At 40.1% G+C, this 21974-nt stretch overlaps 1 protein-coding gene and 1 non-coding gene across 5 annotated transcripts in view; both read right to left on the bottom strand.

Annotated features, from left to right (window-relative positions):
• Positions 1–21974, bottom strand: part of FIG4 (FIG4 phosphoinositide 5-phosphatase) — a 137393-nt gene that overhangs the window by 9210 nt on the left and 106209 nt on the right. The gene's annotated exons all lie outside the window — the stretch shown is intronic.
• Positions 1892–1967, bottom strand: TRNAD-AUC (transfer RNA aspartic acid (anticodon AUC)). Its single transcript has one exon. It is a non-coding gene; the product is annotated as a tRNA-Asp (tRNA).

Raw genomic sequence — 21974 nt, 5'->3', positions numbered from 1 at the left:
GGATGACTGGAGTGTCCTCCAGCACAGACACTGAGAGGGAGGTTACAGATTTTATAGGCAGGTTACAATTCATTAAAACAAAATAACAATAGTGCCAGTCCCTAAATAAACTACCATTAAAAGGAGCAAAAGGGGTGATAAGAAAAAAAAAATCTGTGATGTTGGAACAGAAAATGTATAACCTTGCAGACCAGGGATGTATATAAGGCTCTTCAAAGGCTAAGCAACAGGATCTCAATGTCTTAGAGCAGAATAAGTCTGTAGAGATTTTGATAGGAGAGGAATAGGTAGGTGGCATTTTGGTTATGGAGAGAGGTTGAGGACAGCAAAACCCTTAGTGTGTGTTTCTCAAACACTTCCCTGCCCCCAGCCTGTCAGGCAGCCATGGCCATGAAAGGCATGCAATCTTACAGAAGTTGAGGATTTTATGCCTAAGCTAAGCAACATCAAAACACAGAACAATTATTTACAGAGGAAAGTACAAATGACTTATATCTCAGAGAAATCTGTGCAGCTGTAAAGTCTAAGGCTGCTAAACTCTATCTTGTGAAGATTCATTTGTCATCAGATCCACTAAATGAAAAATTAGCATATGTGTATACTATGTAATACATCTATATGTAATATATAATTATGTCTATATACACTAATATATATATAAATATATGCATTCTTTAGACACAATGCTGAGGAAAGGGAAATACATATGTGTTGCAATCTTCCATGAGGCCATGTGAACTCACAGTTACAATGTTCATTCTATTGTGCAGATATTGAAACAAAAGTATAGTTAATGAACATCTGGGTAATGGGGCCAATAAATCTAGACAACATATTGTAACATTTACTATTTCTTATTTAGAGTTGGAACATCATGCTCTTAAAAAGTAACTCTTTATTTATATTGGTTATATATAAACCAGTGATCCCCCCTCTATTGCCAGGGTTAGGTTCTAGAACCCCACGTGATAGTCGAAAATCTGAGAAGTGGCGACCTTATATTTATTTTATTATTTATATATATTTTAAGGCTTTACAAATCCTCCCCACACTCTTATAAACCTTTCCCACACTCTTATAAACACTTCCTATGCTCATAAACATTTTCTATACTCTCAAACCTATGTAATTTTAACAACATATAAAATTCTATATGGGTACTCACCAGTGAATATACAGTAATATTATTTTAATATGTTTTAATTAATATTTTTTATATTGTTTTCAATTTTTTAGGTTAGAAAATGCTTATTTTACTGCAAAAATAATTAAAATAATAAATATATAAAAATATCTATATACTGCAAAATCCCACAATATAGCAAAAAATCTACAATACAAAATTAGATATATACAATTTTAAAATCCATGATACAGTGAGACCATGAAAAGTGAACTGCGATATGGCGAGGGTCGACTGTATGATCAATATAATACACTTAAGAGCTTTAACAGCCTGTCAGAGGGGAACGTGGGAAGAAGGTGGTAGATCCCTTAGTCATGTAGTTCATCTGCATCTGGCTAATCAGGTGGCGTCTTTATGGCAGAAGTACAACTAGTCTTCAGGACACTAAAAAAATGACTGCCTACTAGCCATGCTTTTTTTTTTCTTTGTCCAAAGTTAGAAGCGGGGAGGCAGTCAGACAAACTACCGCATGTGCCCAACCGGAATCCACTTGGCATGCCCACCAGGGGGCAATACTCTGCCCATCTGGGGCATTGCTCCCTTGTGGCTGGAGCCATTCTAGCCCCTGAGGCGGAGGCCATGGAGCTGTCCTCAGCGCCCAGGCCAACTCTGCTCCAATGGAGCCTTGGCTGCCAGAGGGGAACAGAGAGATAGAGAGAAAGGAGAGGGGGAAGGGTGGAGAAGCAGATGGGCACTTCTCCTGTGTGCCCTGACTGGGAATTGAACCCAGGACTTCCACATGATGGGCCGATGCTCTACCGCTGAGCCAATCGGCTAGGGCCCCACTCATGCTTTTATTGTAGCTAATGGGAGATGGCTAGTATACAAAGGACCTTACTCCACTATCCAAGTAGGGTGCTTTACTCATTCTTCCCTAATGAAATTTGATCACTGCTAATACCAATGGCAGGTGTATGTTTTCCATTCTTCCCCTTTCTGAATGAGAGTTTTTCTTTCCCTTTGTCATTATATGTTGGGAGCAGACAGGCAGTCTTTTTGCTTATAGGTCACTAGATTAGGAGAAGTCTCATCTGGACTTGATAAAGATAGCTACACAAAACCCAGAGATCCTGGACTGAGTAGAATATAATAATTTAGGAGGGAGAGGAGTGGGTTCTGCTTATAGCAAGAGGAGTACGTATGGATAATTGGATAGCTGGCAGGGCAGACTGTGACCGATAACAGATTAGACTTCTCAGTATCCACTTGACCTCTCTTCCTAGTGTGCAGAAGCTTGAAAGCTAAATACAATGACCCAGACTCCCTTGCAATTCAGGTTCAGAATGTGATTTGGGTAGTACCCACCACTTGTGTTACAGAAGGTTAAGATTTGGAACTGAGCCATATGTAAAGTAAGATGTACGGTATGCAGTTTGCTGACTGTGGCAAAGGTGACATGTTTCTGAGTTGGCCACTGCAATGGCAGATTCCTGAGTATGGCTGAGGTGGCTGGGTTTGCAGCCAACAGCTGCTGTGATAGCTTCCTGATCAAGGCAGATGCAGCACCCACTCCGACAATTTGCCATATGGTTTTGGGAAATGTTCTTGGAAGCTTGGTCTACAGTCTGTTTCTTTGGCCTCCAGTGATTCTGAAAACCACCTTAAACTACTATAATAAATCATATTCTGTTTAATCTACCTAGAGTGGATTATTTTTTCTGCAAGAGGACTCTGACTACCAGAGCTAGCCATGGAGCAGAGCACATCCAGCTTTGGCCCTCTCTCGCTTTTCCGAGGAGCAGGCAGCCAGGCCCCAGGTGACCCATTCCTAGACAGTTCTAGTGGGAAAGGGCCACTCCCAGCAACTGGGCACATGTATGTTTGTTGTCCACAAGACAGAGGGGACAGTCTACCACAAGCACATATATGAGTGGAAGTGACAGTATTTTAATGTTTAATGTTTTGGCCATACCTATGAATATTTTTACTGGTCCAGGTACAATAAAATGAGAGTGGGTTTTACATTCTCTCTGAGAACTATAAAATAAAAATGTATTTGTGTTTCTAAAAGAAGTTTTGGTTTTAGCAAAATAAAGCAGAATGACTTATGGACTTGAAACAGGTAAAATGCTTCTAATTTAGGGTGCAATTTATAAACTGTATGACTTCTAACAGCAGAACATATTATCTATCTTCTTATAAAATGAAATGCAGTTCTTTTCTGTGACAGCTGTGTTTTTATTACAAACACGGGGGAGTGGCCAACAGGATTTGGCTGCACTGTTTTGTAGCTTATGACTTGACCATTTCAGCTGTTGTTTAATGAGAGAACACTTGGCTTGGAGCCATTGGCCACTGGGGCTGGTTATCCTACACAGCCCTAGGTCTGCCCTGCCAATAAAGGCCAGGTTGCACATCAAGGACACAAGAGCTGTTCTCAAAGGGCAGATATTGACACCCAGAATCATCCTCTCTCCCTGCCTGTGTGCAGGCCCCCACTCTCCTCGGGGTAACTGGTCATCTCTCAGACATTTACACAGTGACCTTTGTGAGCAATCTGTCCTGTCTGTCCTTGAATTTCCTGCCACAGCAGCAGCAATGGCCTGTCATTCCTAGAAACGTAGATCAATGGGTTACAGTAGTATTTGTAAGTCTTCTCTGCCATGGGGAAGTGGTGACACCCCTACCTAAATTCTTCATGCCCATTTCGGTATTTTCGCCTTTCCCTGGTGATTTACGAAGGGCTACCTTTGAGTTTGCCATGTCACATCATTACATCTCTTGCAACTTGCATCTTGTTTCTAGTTTCCAATAATATTTTTATTTTAAAACCACTTTAGATCAATAGAATTACTGTGCAGAGTATAGAGAGTTCCCACATATCCCACACCCAGTTCCCCCTATTACTAACATCTTCCACTAGTATGCCATATTTGTTGTAATTAACCAATGATATTGCTACATTATTATTAACTGAAGTCCATACTTAGTTTTGACCTAATACCCTTTTTCTGTTCGAGGATCCCATCCAAGAACATTACATTTACACAGCATGTCCCGTTCCTCTTGGTGGTGACAGTAGAATCTGTTCCTTGTTTTCAGTGACCCTGTTAGTTTTGAAGAGTACTTAACTATATCTTCTCAGAGTTGGCTTTTTTTCTTTTTTCTAACAATAAGAATCAGAAAAAACTGGCTTTTGAAAGGAGGTATCAGTAGTATCATGAGCCTTCAAAACAAAACCTAACTACCCTGAGTTTTCAGAAAGACAGACTGTGGCTTCGTCTCAGTGTTCGTCTGTGATGGAGTGTTGGGTATACTGCCCAGTGGGCATTCGGACAGCTGATGAGGGGACACCCGTGGGAGGCAGAGTACGTGTTCCTCTGCCCGGCTGACCACTACATGCCAACGGAGAGTTTTAGAAAGGACAGATTCTCAGGCCTTAGCCCAAGTGCACGGAATCAGAATCTCTAGCAATAGGATCTTCAATTCTGTATTTTGTGTCTCTTTAAAAAGAAAATAGTACTAATTTTGCTTTTAATATAGAAAACTATAAAGAAAACATAGCCCATAATGTCAGTATTATCAGTATAAACAAAAGTATAAATAGAAAATTTAAAGAGTGACCAAAAGTCCAAAATGAAAACTGAATGCCTATCCACAATCTACTTAACCATTTTTTAGGGATGCTGATTGCTCCCTGTTTTTCTTGCTGTCTTTTTTTCGTTTTGGGATTTGTATTTCAACAAGCTTCGTAAGATATTCTGGTGTAACAAAAAATTTGGAACCGACCACTGCAGAAGAAATTCACAAGTCAGCTGTGGAGGAACAGAATGTCCCTTTCACTGCTGACATCCATTATAAAATCATAAAGCCCTGCTCTTCCCCTTCTGCCCCTGAACAAGTCAGCCCCAAAGCCATTACAGAGAGCAGAGCAAGGAGAGACAGCCTGTGACAGCATGTGGGGTCTCAGCGCCCAAGCAGCATCGGGAGGGCGTCCAAGGGAGGACTGATCCAGGTGGGGGGTTAAAGGCTGTGAGCGAGGAGGGCATCCATGTGTGTAGGGGCAGCCTGAGGAGGTACGTTAGAGCCTGAGCAAGGAGAGGAGGGAGTGGGTATCCATGTGAAGAGGTAGCCTGCAGCCCAAAGGAATGAGGCAGGTGTCTCTGCAATGGAGTCAGAGCCTGAGTGGGGGACACCCACATTTCGGAAAGGCAGATGCAGTGGTGATGGGAGACTGATTATGGATGGGGGGATTAACCAAACAAACAGATATAATAAGAGTAACAGAAGCCCAGTTTCTTGCTGCTGGAGAAGAAAGTACTAATATGGACAGGGAGGAAGACAGAAAAAACACTGGGCACCCTATAATCAGAGGTGTCAGTATGAACTTATGGACTTAAATACATGTATATTTACCATGTGATATTTATAAATACATTTATATTATATAACATGAAATACATATGTAGTATATATGTGTATATACATATACGTATGCATACATTTACACACACATGTCTGCATATATTTACATATGTATGCATATGCAATGTGTGTCTGCCCGGTGAACAGGCCTGGGAGCAGCAACACAACAATGGCAACAGGCACACCTAGTGTCCAGATCTTGGCTCTAATACCACTTTCCCCTAAAAGGAGCCAGAGCTCCTTAGAAAAATGACTGATTTCACGGCAAGGGCAAGCACAAGAACATGATGAGATTAGAACATCTTGTGCCAGGAATCAAGGAAGTGCTCAAAAAATGAGGAGGACATGTCCTAAGAACTCGGGAGCCAGGATACAGGAACTTTTGTGAAATTTGGGACAATTTGAACATCAAAATAATAATGATAGCAACAAATTATTCCCCATTGAATAAAACAGGAAACCAAGAACTCATACAGAAAAAAGTTAATCAATGAAAAAATTGGAAGATTGATGAAAGGATATTTACATAGTTTCAAAGTATCTCCCATAAAATATTTATTAATTAAAAGGAAAAAGAGCAACTGCCCAGAAGATACTACTTTAACCAAGGGATGGAAATAGAGATCATTAGGAATGGGATGAACTGAAGTAGTATGTGTCGCCTGACAGAATGCAATGAAAAGGACCCACCATCACTTCTGCGACATTCCTGCCTGTATTTATTAGGCACCTTCAGCCAACAAACACTTATTATGTCACAGTTTCTGGGAGTCAGGAATCTGGGAGTTGCTTAGTTGGATGGTTCTGGTTCAAGGTCTCTTACAAGGTCAAAGTTAAGCTGTCTGTCAGGCAACAGTCCACTGAAAGTTTAATTGGGGCTGAACAATCCACAGCGAGCGAGCTCAAAATGGATGGGAGGCCTCAGTTTCTCACTGGCTACTGCTAGACCAGGGGCCCCCAAACTTTTTACACAGGGGGCCAGTTCACTGTCCCTCAGACTGTTGGAGGGCTGGACTATAAAAAAAAAAAAAAACTATGAATAAGTCCCTATGCACACTGCACATATCTTATTTTAAAGTAAAAAAAAAAAAAACGGGAACAAATACAATATTTAAAATAAAGAACAAGTAAATTTAAATCAACAAACTGACCAGTATTTCAATGGGAACTATGGGCCTGCTTTTGGCTAATGAGATGGTCAATGTCTGGTTCCATATTTGTCACTGCTAGCCGTAACAAGTGATATGACGCGCTTCCAGATCCCGCGTCACCGGAAGTAGTACTGTACGTGAGCGCTGCTGCGCTTTGCGGAATACAGTACTCCAGGCCCACAGGATGTGGATGCATCCTGTGCTCCTCTCACTGACCATCAATGAAAGAGGTGCCCCTCTGGAAGAGGTGCGGGGGCTAGATAAATGGCCTCAGGGGGCCGCATGCAGCCTGCAGGCCGTAGTTTGGGGATCCCTGTGCTAGACACTTCAGTTCCTTGTCATTTGGGCCTATCCACAGGGCTGCTTACAATATGAAGCTTACTTCTTCCACAGCAAGTGACCCAAGAGATCACTTTTATTACCTGGTCACTTCTGCTATAAGTTCTTGGTCACAAAAATCAACTTTGATACAATGTGGAGGAGCCTTCATAAGGATGTAACAGGAGGTTATTCTGAAGGCTGCTACTAAACTGCCAAAGATTCATAACCTGAAGATAATCATGGCAAACCCAAATCAAGGGCCATTCTACAAAATAAGTGGCATGTATTTTTCAAAGTATTATGGTCACAAAAATCAAGGACGATGGGGGAACTGCTCCAGATTGAAGGAGACTACACGGACATGACAATTAAATGCAACATGAGATGTTAGATTAGAGCTTTTGGGGATTAAAGATATTATTGAAACAACTGTTAAAAACTTGAATGGGGTTTCAATAGCTTCACCAGAGAATTGGCTGGTAGCAATGTATTGATGATAATTTTCTGATTTTACTAGATTGTATTGTGATTTTGTAGGAGAATGTTCTTTACTGGTTATACCTACTCAAATTCTAGAGACAGGGAGGATATGAGGCCTGCAGCTTACTCTCAAAGGGTTTAGGGGAGAAAAAATGTCCTTTGTTCTATAACTGTGACTTTTAGATACATTTGAAATTGTTTATAAATTTAAAATGTATATAAATTACAAAGACCTATGACAGAAATTTAAAACTGTCCAAGTTAAAGTAGAAAAATCCTAATTCTAGGTAGAATTACATAAGTACTGTTTATGTAGGCCCCAAATTTTAGCATCTTGGTAATTTCATATGGTTCAATTTAATACAGAAAATCCCAACAAACTAATCAACATAAAAATAATTAAGCTACGATTTCAATAAAAATGCAAAACAATTCTCTTTGTCCAGAACCCCAACACCTGCATTTCTGTAGCCGCCTGTCCATCAGCACACGGCGAGGCTGCTGTGGTAACTCACATCTTAGAAAGTATCTCAATTTCATATTCCCCTTCAATTACCCTCCTGTTTCTTTATACCCCTTTATAGCATTTTTATACCATTTTTTGAAAAAATGGTTCCTACTCCCCATTCCCTTTTAACCACTTACCATTTTTTCCTAAATTCACTTTGCAAGTGGGCTTCCAACTAACTGCTCATAAACATTTTCTTCATTTTATTTATTTAATTTTTATTTAATTAATTGTGTTTACATAGATTCTAGGGTCATCCCGAATGCCTCCCCTCTCCCCCATATTCCCCTCAATATCTCCCTTCCCCCCTCCCCACAATACCCTCCCCCCTTCCCTTCAGGTTTATTCCATCCTATCATCCCCTTTCCCTCTGTCCTCTTTCCCTCTGGTCCCTTTGATCCCTCCTCTGTCTCAATTCCATTCCTCAGTTCTCATTATTCCTTGGATTCCTCAGATGAGTGAGGTCATAAGATATTCTTCTTTCTTTGCCTGGCTTATTTCACTCAACATAATAGTTTCCAGGTCCCTCCATATTGTTGCAAAAGGTAATATTTCCTTCTTTTTCATAGCCCCATAGTATTCCATTGTGTATATGTACCACCTTTTTAATCTACTCGTCCACTGACGGACACTCGGGCTGTTTCCAGATCTTCGCTATTGTGAACAATGCTGCCATAAACATGGGGGTGCATTTCTTTTTTTCAGTCGGTGATATGGTGTCCTTGGGATATATTCCTATAAGTGGGATGGCTGGGTCAAAGGGCAGTTCCATTTCTAATTTTTTGAGGAATCTCCACACTGTTTTCCACAGTGGCTGCAACAGTCTACATCCCCACGAGAAGTGCAGGAAGGTTCCCATTTCTCCACATCCTCGCCAGCACCTATTATGTGTTGTTTTGTTCATGAGCACCATTCTGACTGGTTTGAGGTGGTATATCATTGTGGTTTTAATTTGCATTTCTCTAATGATTAGTGATGTTGAACATATTTTCATCTATTGGCCATCTGTATGTCCTCTTTGGAGAAGTGTCTGTTCATTTCTTGTGCCCATTTTTTGATTGGATTGTCTGTCTTCCTGGTGTTGAGTTTTACAAGTTCTTTATAAATTTTGGTTATTAACCCCTTATCAGATGTACTGTTGAATATGTTCTCCCATTGTGTGGTTTGTCTTTTTATTCTGTTCATATTGTCTTTAGCTGTGCAAAAGCTCTATAGTTTGATATAGTCCCATTTGTTTATCCTGTCTTTTATTTCATTTTTGCCTGTGCAGATAAATCAGCAAATATATTGCAATGATAGATGTTGGTGAGCTTACTGCCTATGTTTTCTTCTAAGATGCTTATGGTTTCACGACTTACATTTAAGTCCTTTATCCATTTTGAGTTTATTTTTGTGTATGGTGTAAGTTGGTGGTCTAGTTTCCTTTTTTTTGCAGGTAGCTGTCCAGTTTTCCTAACACCATTTGTTAAAGAGACTGTCTTTACTCCACTGTATGCTCTTACCTCCTTTGTCAAATATCAACTGTCCATAAACATGTGGGTTTATTTCTGGGTTCTCTGTTCTGTTCCATTGATCTATATGCCTGTTCTTATGCTAGTACCAAGCTGTTTTTAGTACAATGGCCTCGTAGTATAGGTTGATATCAGGAAGTGTGATACTTCCCACTTTATTCTTCATTTTCAAGATTGCTGAGTCTATTCATGTTCTTTTTTGGTTCCATATACATTTTTGGAATATGTGTTCTATATCTTTGAAGTATGTCATTGGTATTTTAATTGGTATTGCATTGAATTTATAAATTGCTTTGGGTAATATAGACATTTCAATGATGTTTATTCTTCCTAACCATGAGCACAGTAGGTATATGCTTCCACTTGTTTGTGTCTTCCTTGATTTCTTTTATAATGTTTTATAATTTTCTGAGTACAAGTCTTTAACCTCCTTGGTTAAATTTACTGCTAGGTACTTTATTTTTTGTTGTTGCAATAGTGAAGGGGATTGTTTCCTTAATTTCTCTTTCTGACAGTTCATTGTTTATGTATAAAAATGCCTCCAATTTCTGTGCATTAATTTTATATCCTGTCATCTTGCTGAATTTGTTTATTAGGTCAAGTAGTTTTTTGAGTGACACTTTAGGGTTTTCTATATACAGTATCATATCATCTGCAAATAATGATAGTTTTACTTCTTCTTTTACAATTTGGATGCCTTTTATTTCTTTTTCTTGTCTGACTACTGTAGCTAGGACTTCCAGTACTATGTTGAATAAGAGTGGTGAAAGGGGACACCCCTGCCTTATTCCTGATATTAGGGGAATTGCCTTTAATTTTTGTCCATTAATTATGATGTTGGCTGTGGGTTTGTCATAGATAGCCTTCATCATGTTGAGGTATGTTCCCTGTACTCCCACTTTGATAAGAGTTTTGATCATAAATGGGGGCTAGATTTTATCAAATGCTTTTTCTGCATCTATTGAAATTATCATGTAGTTTTTCTCCTTCCTTTTGTTTATGTGGTGAATCACATTAATTGATTTATGAATGTTGTACCATCCTTGCCTCCCCAGAATAAATTCCACTTGATCATGATGTATGATTTTCTTCATGTATTGCTGGATCCAGTTTGCTAATATTTTGTGAGGATTTTAGTATCTAAATTCATCAGGGATATTGGCCTATAATTTTCTTTCTTTGTGTTGTCTTTGCCTGGTTTTGGATCAGAATTATGCTCACCTCATAAAAGGAACTTGAAAGTATTCCTCCTCTTGAATTTTTTTTTTTTTTTGTATTTTTCTGAAGCTGGAAATGGGGAAAAACAGTCAGACAGATTCCCGCATGCACCCGACCGGGATCCACCCGGCACACCCACCAGGGGCGACGCTCTGCCCACCAGAGGGCGATGCTCTGCCCCTCTGGGGCGTTGCTCTGCTGCGACCAGAGCCACTCTAGCGCCTGGGGCAGAGGCCAAGGAGCCATCCCCAGCGCCCGGGCCATCTTTGCTCCAATGGAGCCTTGGCTGCGGGAGGGGAGGAGAGAGACAGAGAGGAAGGAGGGGGTTGGGGGTGGAGAAGCAAATGGGCGCTTCTCCTATGTGCCCTGGCCGGGAATCGAACCCGGGTCCCCTGCACACCAGGCCGACGCTCTACCGCTGAGCCAACCGGCCGGGGCCCTCCTCTTGAATTTTTTGAAATAGCTTGAGAAGGATAAGAGTTAGTTCTTCTTTGAATATTTGGTAGAATTCACCAGTGAAGCCATCGGGCCCAGGGGTTTTGTTTTTTGGGAGCTTTTTGATAACTGTTTCGATCTCTTTTGTTGTAATTGGTCTGTTTAGGTTTTCTGATTCTTCCAGATTGATTTTTGAAAGATTATATGTTTCAAGGAATTTGTCCATTTCACCTTGGTTGTTTAATTTTTTGGCATGCAGTTCTTCATAGTATTTTCTTACAATATTTTGTAATTCTGTTGTGTCAGTTATTATTTCTCCATTCTCGTTTCTAATTTTATTTATTTGAGTCCTCTCTCTTCTTTCCTTGGTGAGTCTCGTTAAAGGTTCATCGATCTTGTTTACCCTTTCAAAGAACCAGCTCCTGGTTTCATTGATCCTCTGTATTGTTTCTTTACCCTCTATGTCATTTATTTCCACTCTGATCTTTATTATTTCCTTCCTTTTACTATCTCTGGGCCTTACTTGCTGTTCTTTTTCTAGTTCTTATAAATGAAGATTTATGTTGTTTATTTGAGCTTTTTCAAACTTCTTAAGGAATGCCTGTAGTGCTATGAACTTCCCTCTAGGACTGCTTTTGCTGTGTCCCATAAATTTTGAGTTGATGTATGCTCATTATCATTCATTTCTAGGAATTTTTTAATTTCTTCTTTGATCCCATTGTTTATCCATTCGTTATTTAATAACATGCCATTTAGTTTCCAAGTGTTTGAGTATTTTTCAGTTTTTCTGTTGTGGTTGACTTCTAGTTCCATGCCATTGTGATCAGAGAAAGTGCTTGATATGATTTCAATCTTCTTAAATTTGTTGAGACTGCTTTTGTGCCCTAACATGTGGTCTATTCTAGAGGATGTACCATGAGCACTTGAAAAGAATGCATATTCTGCTGTTTTAGGGTGAAAGGTTCTGAGGATATCTATTAAATTGAGTTGATCTAGTATGTCCTTTAAGTCTGCTGTTTCTTTGTTAATTTTCTTTCTTTTCCATTTTTCTGAAGCTGGAAACAGGGAGAGACAGTCAGACAGACTCCTGCATGCGCCCGACCGGGATCCACCCGGCACGCCCACCAGGGGCGACGCTCTGCCCACCAGGGGGCGATGCTCTGCCCATCCTGGGTGTCGCCATGTTGCGACCAGAGCCACTCTAGCGCCTGAGGCAGAGGCCACAGAGCCATCCCCAGCGCCCAGGCCATCTTTGCTCCAATGGAGCCTTGGCTGCGGGAGGGGAAGAGAGAGACAGAGAGGAAAGCACGGCGGAGGGATGGAAAAGCAAATGGGCGCTTCTCCTGTGTGCCCTGGCCGGGAATCGAACCCAGGTCCTCCGCACGCTAGGCCGACGCTTTACCGCTGAGCCAACCGGCCAGGGCTAATTTTCTTTCTTGAGGATCTATCTAGTCGTGTTAGTGGGGTATTGAAATCCCTACTATTATGGTATTGCTGTTGATCTCGCCCTTTAAATCCATCAAAGTCTGCTTTATATATTTAGGTGCTCCTATATTAGGTGCGTAGATATTTATAACGGTTATATCTTCCTGTTGGATTGCTCCCTTTATCATTATGTAGTGACCTTCTTTATCTCTAACTATAGTCTTTGTTTTAAAGTCTATTTTGTCTGATATAAGTATTGCTACCCCAGCTTTTTTTTCATTTCCATTTGCATGAAATATTTTTTTCCATCCTTTTATCTTCAGTCTATGTGCATCTTTTGTTTTAAGGTGTGTCTCTTGTAGACAGCATATGTATGGGTCCTGTTTTCTTATCCACGCAGCTACCCTATGTCTTTTGATATGATCATTTAATCCATTAACATTTAAGGTTATTATTGATATGTAATTGTTTATTGCCATTTTATTCTTTAAAACTGTATTCCTCTTTTGCTATATTCTTTTCCCACTTTGATCTGTTTACAACAGGCCCCTTAACAGTTCCTGCAGCATTGGTTTGGTTGTAATGAATTCCTTGAGTTTTTTTTTTTTTTTTTTGTCTGGGAAGCTTTTTATTTCTCCTTCAATTTTAAATGATAGCCTTGTTGGATAAAGTAGTCTTGGTTGTAGGCTCTTGTTCTGCATTACTTTGAATATTTCTTGCCAATCCCTTCTGGCCTCAAGTGTTTCTGTTGAGAAGTTGGATTTCATCCTTATGAGGGCTCCTTTGTAGGTGACAGCCTTTTTTTCTCTAGCAGCTTTTAATATTTTCTCTTTATCGCTTAGCTTTGGTATTTTAATTATGATGTGTCTTGGTGTAGGTTTCTTTTGGTTTCTCTTTAATGGAGTTCTCCGTGCTTCTTGAACTTGTGAGACCCTTCTTTGCATCAATTTAGGGAAGTTCTCAGCTATGATTTGATTGAATAAAGTTTCTTTCTTTTTCTTCAAGAACCCCTATGATGCAGATGTTATTTCTGTTCATGTTGTCACAGAGCTCTCTTAGGATTTCCTCAGACTTTTTGAGTCTCTTTTCTTTTTTCTTCTCTGCTTCCCTGCCTTCGTTCATCTTGTCCTCCAACTCGCTGATTCGATCCCCAGCTTCATCCATCTTGCTTTTAATTCCTTCTATTGTGGTCTTCATTTCTGATATTGTATTTGTCATCTCCGACTGATTCTCTTTTAATATTTCAATGTCTTTTTTTATACTTGCTATCTCTTTATTTAGGTGTTTGTAATGACCATCCATTGTTGTTCTAAGATCCCTAAGCACCCTAATAATCATTATTTTAAACTCTATATCTAGTAGTTTGGTTATTTCCATTTCACTCAGTTCATTTTATGGAAGTTTCTCTTACGGTTTCACTTGGATTGCACTTTTCTGTCTTCTTATTATGTCTGTGTGTTTGGGTGTGTTGTTTGTAGAGCTGGTTGAGTCTAGGCTTGGTGTTGTCTGCCTCCAATTTTCAGTTGTGTTATTTCTAGGTCTTCTTGGGTTGGCATCAGCTGTTGTTTTTAATCCACTGTCAGATTTGGCTTTTCTAGTAGAGAGGTTTTTTGTTTTTTTTTTCTTTGTTTGTTTGTTTTTTTTCTGAAGCCGGAAATGGGGAGAGACAGTCAGACAGACTCCCGCATGCGCCCGACCGGGATCCACCCGGCACGCCCACCAGGGGCCACGCTCTGCCCACCAGGGGGCGATGCTCTGCCCCTCCGGGGCGTCGCTCTGCCACGACCAGAGCCACTCTAGCGCCTGGGGCAGAGGCCAAGGAGCCATCCCCAGCGCCCGGGCCATCTTTGCTCCAGTGGAGCCTTGGCTGCGGGAGGGGAAGAGAGAGACAGAGAGGAAGGAGGGGGGGCGGGGTGGAGAAGCAAATGGGCGCTTCTCCTATGTGCCCTGGCCGGGAATCGAACCCGGGGTCCCCCGCACACCAGGCCGACGCTCTACCGCTGAGCCAACCAGCCAGGGCTAGTAGAGAGGTTTTGAAGCCTTGATTTGTTTGTTTTCTTCTCAGTTTTCTTAACTTGGTGGTAGTCTTGTTTACTGATCTCAGCAGGGGGCTTTTTTGAAAGTGTATCCAGTAATGCATGGGTGTAACCTGAGACTCTGAAGGCCTGATCTGCCAGTTACTCTCTGGGGGCAGGGTGCTTTCTCTGCTTCAGTAGGGGGAGGTGTATCTCTGATCTCCATGGAGACCTGAGTTACTGCCCCTCTCCCCACTTCTTGTTTTCAGCTGTGTTTTGTTGCGCTGATTGGAGCTGGAGAGATATCTTGAGATGGGTGACCCAGAACCACTTTAGTCTTGTGTTCTGTGGAAGAGCAACCCCTCCCCCAGCTATGGCCACCTCCAGCACTGGATGAGTCAGCTTCTCAGGTCCTCCCATGCATTCCTCTGCCCTTCACCATCTGTCTCTCTCTCTCCCCTTTCCTTTTGGAAGATAAGCCTGCCCTCATTCCCAGGTCCCCAGGCAAGTCGCAGTGAGCGATATTTTCTACTCTTTTCCTTGGAATGAGAGCCCTTCTGGGCTCTCAGCCTCACCCCCCCCCCTTCATTCCTGTAAGCAGGGGAGACCCACCACTCCTTGGTGCTCCCTACCAGGCTCGGTGTGGCTTCTTCTTTGCTCCTTGATTTTTGAGAGCTGTTCTTATAGTCCAGAGTTGGTGTTTCACGCTGATTGTTCCTAAATTAATTTGTAATCCAGTTTGGTGGTGTGAGCTGGGAGCCTGGTGCATCTGCCTACTCCGCTGCCATCTTCAGGTCTCCTCATAAACATTTTCTGACTAAGGCCTTCCATAACCTTACTGTTCATTTTTTTCTGTATTCAACACTGCCGCCCACTCCTCCCTTCTTGAAACACTTTCTTCTCTTGTCTTCGAAGTTTCTTATTTCCCTCTTTGCTTACTTCCTTGTCCCATACAAGTCATTCTGCAGAAAGCACCCAAAGTCAACTCCTAGAGATGTGAATCAGTGTGTCCCACTCTTTACTAAAATCCTCCAGGGTCTTCCCACTGGACGGAAAAATGGCTAAGCACCAGTGGGCCCTGGCCCAGCCCTAAGCCTTACTCTAGCCATAGCATATTCCTCTGGACCTCTCACTCAGACTTCTGTTTGCTTCTCAAACAGGCCAAGCGGGCCTTGCACTGGTCTCCAGTGCATGTTCTCTCTGCTTTGGACATTCTTCCCTCTGGCCACCCACCTCTTTTTCATTCAGGTCTCAGCTTAAATGTTAACTCTTCAAAGAGACAGTCCCTCAAAACCCAATCGAAAACACATCACTCTCTCCCATCACCCTGGTTTGTGGTATTCAGGGCATTTATCCTAACATGAAATTGTCTTATTTATTAGTTCGATGCTTGTCTGCCTAGAACATAAATCCCCTGAAGCTCTTTGTCAGTTTTGCTCTTTACCATATCTCCCATGTCTCAAAGGGTGCATGGCACATAGTAGGGACTTAATAAATATTTGGTGAATAAATGAATCACCTACTTTTTGTTTCAAACTGCTAATAATCCCAACCATCAGATGTCCTATGGCTGTGATAATAATTATAGAATTTTAGAGATAACTTTTGTTCCAAATTATCTTGTCCAACCTCAGATCAAATGAAGAAACTCTCCACAACATCACTGCTATGTTATCCAGCCTCTGCTTTAGTACTCTCAGCAATGGGAGAATGCATGACTTTTTATTAATGAAATGTTTAAACATCATTGTTGATAGCTCTACTTATTGGAAAATTTTTACCTTCAGCAGCTTTAAATCTTCCTCCTTTGTATGTTCCACTTTCTGGTCTCCAAGTAACTTTAAAAGGCCCTGCTTAACCTATTACTTGAGGGACTTATCACATGATCTCTTTCCTGAGGTAAATACTCCCACCTACCTCAACACTTTGTGTGACATGAAAAATTAACCAACAATGACCTGACCAGTGGGGCACAGTGGATAGAGCACTAACCTGGAACACTGAGGTCACTGGTTCAAAATCCCAAGGTCCCTGGCTTGAGCCCATGTCACTAGCTTAAGCGTGGGGTCACTGGCTTGAGTACAGGGTTGCCAGCTTGAGCATGAGGTCACTGGTCTGTTCCTCAGTCAAGGCATGTAGGAGAAGCAATCAATGTACAACTAAGTGGAGCAACGAATGAGTTAATACTTCTCTCCTTCTCTCTCCCCCCCCCCTTCCTTCCTCTCTCTCTCTGTCTCAAAAAAAATTAATCAACAATGCACATGAGAAAGGTCTCCAAAATTTTAGCAGCTTAGTGTTAAAAATATAAAACTTTTCTAAACATTTTATCTAAAAAATAAAGTGTAAGAGTACACATGGGTATTCAGAGAATGTGGTCTCATTCCTCTTGGCTGTCTTTCTGCTCTCTTATATACCTGCCTCTACACCACACTCTTCGGATCCTGAGGGGCCTACAGCAATCATAGACAGCCAGGTCTTCAAGTATTTTTCCCAAGGACAAAGACTTATCTTTTTCAGAATATACTTGTGGGTCTATGTTCTCACTTCTGAACAAATTCTAAGTTTTAATAAGATGAGAGAGAACCCACGTGATGTAACTGCTAATGAGCTTTGTGGCAAGGGCTCTTCACTGAGGGCATTAAACAGTTTATTCTACAAGTAAAGAAACAGTTTAGATTTTGCTTCCCTTTGGGCTTTCAATGTGTGCATAGTACAGGAGGAAGCAAATCTGTTGGGTTAATCAGGTGGCATTCTAGTGCAGATTTGTATCCTTCCCTAAAACTTCCATAGTAGAGTAAGCACTGTAAAAGTTTATTGAATGAAGGAGGTAGTAGGTGAAAACCCAATAAATATTAGAACAATATATTTTAGAGAAAAATAATCATATTTTCTAAAACAAAAGAAAGTCAGTGAAAAAGTAGCCCTGTTGTACATGTTTGCAAATCTCTTCAATGTCTGATTTAATAGAAAACAACTAAATTCTCAAATCCGCTCTGAAGCTGTCATGACATATTGTTTTGGAAGCATGTGAATTAATTCTGACCTCACAGATATGTAGATGGAAAGGGAAGAAGAATTTTAATAGCATTTCCAAATAATTGTGGATAGTTTTCTTTGATACTACACCAAAACTTATCATGTTTCTTAAAGGTTAGTTGCAATGTGAAATCTGACTCCATACCAATGAACTTTTCATATTCTTTTATCTTAAAATCCACTGGTCTACCATGCACTTGGAATGAGTTTTTCTACCCATGAATGATTTTTAAATAGCATGCATTGGTCTTTTGGACAATATTGGTTCATGGAGTTATAAAGATCTTCCAAATGGTAACACATTATATAATATTTTTAAAAATCATATTTATTAAGATTGTTACCAATCTTATCAGAAAAATGTTCAAGTATTATTCATGATGGTGAATACAAGTTTTTTAAACTTCTTATTTTGGCTTTTATCTTTTTTTTTTGGCTCAAGAGAGATAGAGTGAGAGAGAGAAAGAGAGAGACAGACCAGGATAGACAGGAAGGGAGAGAGATGAGAAGCATCAACTCATAGTTGCAGCACCCTAGTCATTCATTGATTGCTGTCTCACATGGGCATTGACCTGGGGGCTCCAGCTGAGCCAGTGACCCCTTGCTTAAGCCAGCAACCCTGGACTCAAGCCAATGATGTTGGGCTCAAACCAGCGACCATGTGGTCATATCTATGATCCCATGCTCAAGCCAGCAACTCCATACTCAAGCTGGTGAGCCTGAACTCAAGTTGGATGAGCCCGTGCTCAAGCTGATGTCCTTGGGGTTTCGAACCTGGGTCCTCAGTGTCCCAGGCTGATGTTCTATCCACTGTGCCATCACCTGGTTAGGTGGCTTTTATCATTGTTAACAAAAACTCACAACTGTTTTAATTGAAGTAAAAGGATTACTTTGTTTATTTTTGAGAAAGTATCTGCCAAATACCCAAGTCTGAAAAACCAGTTTGTCTATCATTATTTCAATTGGTGTGCCATGAAAAGTAGTGGTGAGGTTAGCTCACAACTTAAATCTTATAAGTGCTCTTTCTTGAGACAATCATTCTCCTCCTCTCATTTCCCCCTCCCAAATCCAGTAATATCAAAAGCAATAAAGTACTTAGAAATAAATTTAACCAAAAAGATGAAAGATCTATATGAAAACTATAAAACACTAATGAAAGAAATTAAGAAAGACATGAATCAATGAAAAGATACCCTGTGTTCACAAACTAAAAGAATTAATACCGCTGAAAACTCCTTACTACCAAAAGTACTTTATTCATTCCAATCTCTATCAAGATTTATGGCATTTTTTTATAGAAATAGAACAAATAATTCTAACATTTGTATGAACACAAAAGATCTCAAATAGCCAAAGCAAGCCTAAGGAAGAAGAACAAAGTCAGAACCATCACATCTCCTATTTTGAACTATGTATATTATAAAGCAATAATAATCAAACCAGCATGGTATTCACATAAAAACAGATACATAGAACAATGAAACAGAATTGAGAGCCCAGAATTAAACCCACATGTATGTGGACAAATAATTTTTGACAAGAGAGCAAAGAATACCAAATAAAGAAAAGATAATCTTTTCAACAAATGGTGCTGGGGAAACTGGATATTCACATGCAAAAGAATGAAAAATGGACCCCTAACTTAAACTACACACAAAATTTAACTCAAAATAGATTAAAGACTTAAATGTAAGATGTGAAAACATACAACTCCTTGAAGAAAACATAAGGAAAAAGCTCCTAAAAAATGGTCTTGGCAATGAGTTTATGGTTAAAATATCAAAAGCACAAGCAACAACGGCAAAAACAAACAAATAAAACTATATCAAACTAAAAAGCTTCTGTGCAGCAAAAGAAATAATCAACAAAATGAAAAGATAACCTACAGAATGAGAGAAAATATTTGCAAACCCCATATCTGATAAGGGGTTAATATCCAAAATATAAATGGAATTCATAACACTCAATAGCAAAAAAGCACAAATAATCTAATTAAAAATGGGCAAAGGGCCTGACCAGGCAGTGGCACAGTGGATAGAGCATCAGCCTGGGATGCTGAGGACCCAGGTTTGAAACCCAGAGGTTGCCAGCTTGAGCATGGGATCATGGACATGACCGCATGGTTGCTGACTTGAGCCCAAAGGTCATTAGCTTGAAGCCCAAGGTCGCTGGCTTGAACCCAAGGCTACTGGATTGAGCACTGAGTCACTGGCTTGGCTGGATCCCCACTATCCTCCATCAAGGCACGTATGAGAAAGCAATCAATGAACAACTAAGGTGCCACAATGAAGACTGATGCTTCTCATCTCTCTCCCTTCCAGTCTGTCTCTCTCTCTCACTCACTCTGTCTCTTACTAAAAAAAAAAAAAAAAAAAAAAAAAAAGGGAAAAGGACTTTAATAGACGTTTTTCCAAATAAGACAAATAAGACATATAAATGGCTAACAGCAACATGAAAAGGTATTCAACATCATTAATCATGAGGAAAAGCAAATCAAAACCACAATGAGATATCTGTACTAATGATCAGACTAGCTATTATCAAAAAGATAAGAGATAACAAGTGCTGGCCAGGATGTGGATGAAAGGGAACTCTTATACACTGTTGGTGGGAATGTAAACTTGTATAGCCACTATGGAAACCAGTACAAAGGTTCCTTAAGAAATTAAGAACAGAACTAGTGTATGATTCAGCACTTCCAATTCTGGATATTTAACCAAAAAAACCCACTAGCTTGAAAAGATATATGCACCCCATGTTCACTGTGGCATTATTTACAATAGCTAAGACATGGAAACAACCTACGTGTCTACAGATGGATGAATGAATAAGAAGATATATATGTGCATATTATTGATCTATAAAAAAAGAAGGAAGTCTCGTCATTTGCAACACCATGGATGGACATTGAGAGCACTATACTAAGTGAAATAGGTCAGACAGAGAAAGACAAATACTGTTATGATCTCAATAAATGTGGAAATAAAAACTCAAACTAACAGAAACAGAGAACAGATTGTTGGTTGTAAGAGGCAGGAGTGGGATGTAGGGAAAACAGATAAAGGTGGTCAAAAGGTATAAACTTCCAGTTCAGTTATTAGTTCAATAAACTCTGGGATGTAATGTACAGCATGGTGACTATAGGTAATAATACTGTACTGTATATTTGGAAGTTGTAGATTTTAAAAGTCTGCATCTCATACACATATACACATACTGTATGAGGGCATGGAGGCATTAACTGACCTCATGGTAATCATTTTGTAGTATATACATATATCAAATCATTACATTTTACACCTTAAACTTACATGTTAGGCCAATTATATCTCAAAAGAGCAGGAAAAATTAAATTTAACTATAAAAATCATGACTGTATTTTAGCCTGTCCTACTAACATAATGTAAAAATTAAGTAATAAAGACAGCAATAGTTTGTCAATTAAAAAACTCCTAAGGTACCTGCCGAGGACTCTGAGCTGTTACCTTAAAACTGAAAATAACCTATAATGAAATAAAAACTTGCAAATACTTCTCATTTGCTTCAATTTGTTAACTCTGCCATTTCTCTTTCTTGTTCACACTTTATTTTGTATGATATTTGTAAAAGAGGTAAAAATATTGAATATCAAGTATTACTCATTTGTAATTTATCTAATGTTTACTGTATACCAGGTTTTGTGCTACGGCCTGGGATACAAAGGCAGATAAATCCTGGCCTCAAGTAATTCATAGTCTTTTTGATTTGTTTTAAATTAAAAATACCACATAGTGGGTTCTATTTACTAAGGACTTTCCCTTCCCATAAAATTGGGAGCGATGGCAGAAGGATGTTTATAGACTATGAGCAGCCCTTTAATTATGAAGACATAATGCAATTAATTTCCCTGGTAGTATTTCTCAAAATTTTTTCATAAGACAATAGGGAAAATAAACAGCAATATTATAATATTAAACATAAAAAATTACTTATATCACATTAAAAGACTATCAGTGAATTTTAAACACAATTAGGACTTAATGGGATCTGCGTGTGTTTCAAAACCATGTGTAAAAGCCCTAAGGGGCCAGTTGGCTCAGTGGTAGAGCATTGGCTCAGTGTGTGGAAGTCTCAGGTTTGATTCCTGGCCAGAGCACACAGGAGAAGCACCCATCTCCTTCTCCACATCTTCCCCCTCTCCTTTCTGTCTCTCTCTTCCCCTCCTGCAGCCAAGGCTCCACTGGAACAAAGTTGGCCTGGGCGCTGAGGATGGCTCCATGGCCTCTGCCTTAGGTGCTAGAATGGCTCCGGTTGCAACTGAGCAATGGCTCAGATGGGCAGAGC

This window comes from Saccopteryx bilineata, chromosome 12 (genome assembly GCF_036850765.1).
Source record: "Saccopteryx bilineata isolate mSacBil1 chromosome 12, mSacBil1_pri_phased_curated, whole genome shotgun sequence".
Classification (NCBI taxonomy): domain Eukaryota; kingdom Metazoa; phylum Chordata; class Mammalia; order Chiroptera; family Emballonuridae; genus Saccopteryx; species Saccopteryx bilineata.
This window is presented reverse-complemented; position numbering and strand designations above follow the sequence as displayed.